Source organism: Callithrix jacchus, chromosome 14, assembly GCF_049354715.1.
Source record: "Callithrix jacchus isolate 240 chromosome 14, calJac240_pri, whole genome shotgun sequence".
Lineage (NCBI taxonomy): Eukaryota > Metazoa > Chordata > Mammalia > Primates > Cebidae > Callithrix > Callithrix jacchus.
The window spans coordinates 1663549-1665813 of record NC_133515.1 but is presented as its reverse complement, the minus strand read 5'-3'; positions in this window follow the sequence as shown (position 1 = coordinate 1665813).

The following is a 2265-nucleotide window of genomic DNA, read 5'->3' as shown; positions in this document are numbered from 1 at the left end:
TCACCTGGATTTTAAGTATATTTGTGTTACTAATACTCCCTATAATGATACTCATTGGAAATGGCCCTTAGTTAAGGTTCACTTGCAAGGTATATGGAGTCATAATAATATGTCATTGGATATTCTTAAATTGCAAGAAGAAATTTACGCTATTGACTTTTCCCACAGAGAGCTTTCTGAGGATGCCACAATTGCTCATGAAATTGTTAAAACTCTGTCCTCTTGGACCCAGAGCTTCTACCAGCCATCATTTTCTTCAATCATTGCAGTTGGTGGCTGTATTCTGTTACTAATCGTGTGCCTACCTTTCATCTTTCACCTTGTGTTCTCCTCCCTCCAGAAGATGCAGCTTAAACTTTTTGAGTTGCATTTAAAATCTAAAAATGGAAACAGTTTATAGGGAGAGAACTCAAGATGGCATGGTGAGAACAACCCAGGATTGAAGCTCTTGGTGAATAAACAGAGAGGGTGAGTCAGGGCCGCATTTCCAGACGGATTTTTGTTGCCCAAAGAACGGGGAAATTCCCAGGTATAAAAGAAATGCGGGATGCCAGGCAGAAGTTTTGGCTGGTGCAGCCAGCAGCCGGCGAAGCCAACGATTGGTGCTGTAGCGCAGAGACTCTACACAGCACTCCTCACAAAGTGCACTGGTCCGAGAGCCCTGTTGAACCGGCAATCTGAGACTTGAAAGGGCTGAACGTGAGACTGAATGGGACTTGGACAGTGAGCCAGCCCAGGAGATTCCAGGAAAACAGGGTTTGGTGTAGCACAGTGGGACAAACAAAATGGAGATTCCAAACACTCCGAGTGGAGAGGTTCCCTGAGGGCACAGCTGAACCCAGGATGGTGCAGCTCTGTGGGGGAGGGTCGTCTGCCATTACTGAGGAAATCTGCCCCTACTGAGGTACACGACGATTGCTGACGCAGCCTGCCGTTGCTGAGGAAACCTGCTAAAACAGACAGACTCCACTGAAGGGTGCAGCCAGTGGCAGCAGGGCGGAGACTGCAGCAGCACGGCAGAGCCTGCAGCAACAGGGAAAACCTCACACCAGCAGGGCAGAGCCTCGGCAGGAAAATAGTGACTAGACTGCCTCCTAGCTGGGCAGGACAGCACAACAGACACTCACAAAGAAAGCCCCAACCCCCACGAGACAGAGCATCTTAGAAAAAAAGGTTTTTTTATGAGTTCTGTTGCAGCAGAATTAAACATAGCAGCCTAACAGCCCTGAATGAACAACACAGCTCACAGCTCAACACTTGAGCTCCTATAAAGTACAGACTGTCTCCTTAAGAAGCTCCCTGACCCCTCTATATCCAAAAGACTGACATTTGGCAGGCATCATTCTGGGATAAAGATAGCAGAAAAAAAACTGGTACCATCCCTCACTGTTCCGCAGCTGCTATAGGTGCAGCCCAGACAAGCAGGGCCTGGAGTGGACCTCAGCAGTCATACAGTGGAGGAGCTAAACTGGTAGAAGGAAAACCAAGTAACAGAAATACTTCATCATCAACAATCTGGGCGTCCACTCAGAGAACCAATCGAAAAATCAGCAACTACACAGACAACAGGTGGATAAATCCACAAAGATGGGAAGAAACCAGCGCGAAAAGGAGGAAAACACCAAAACCAGAACACCGCGCCTCCTAGAAAGGACCAAAGCTCCTCACCAGCAAGGGAACAAAGCTGGACAGAGAATGACTGTGATGAAATGATGGAATTAGAGTTCAGAAGGTGGATAATGAGAAACTTTTGTGAGCTAAAAGAACATGTTTTAAATCAGTGCAAAGAAACTAAGAACCTTGAAAAAAGATTCAAGAAAATAATAACAAGAATGAATAACTTAGGAATATGAATGAATTAAAGGAGATGAAAAACACAATACGAGAACTTCGCGAAGTATGCACAAGTTTCAACAGCCGAATGACCAAGCAGAAGAAAGAATATCAGAAGTCAAAGATCAACTCAATGAAATAAAACGAGAAACCAAGATCAGAGAAAAGCGCAAAAAAGGAATGAACCAAGTCTCCAAGAAATGTGGGACTAGGTGAACAGACCTAACCTACGTTTGATAGGTGTACCAGAATGTGACGAAAAGAGTGAATCCAAGCTGGAAAATACTCTTCAGGACATTATCCAGGACCATTTCCCCCACCTAGCAAGACGAGCCAACACTCAAATGCAGAAAATACAGAGAACTCCACAAAGATAGTTTGCAAGAAGAGCAACCCCAAGGCACATAATCATCAGATTCAACAAGGTTGAAA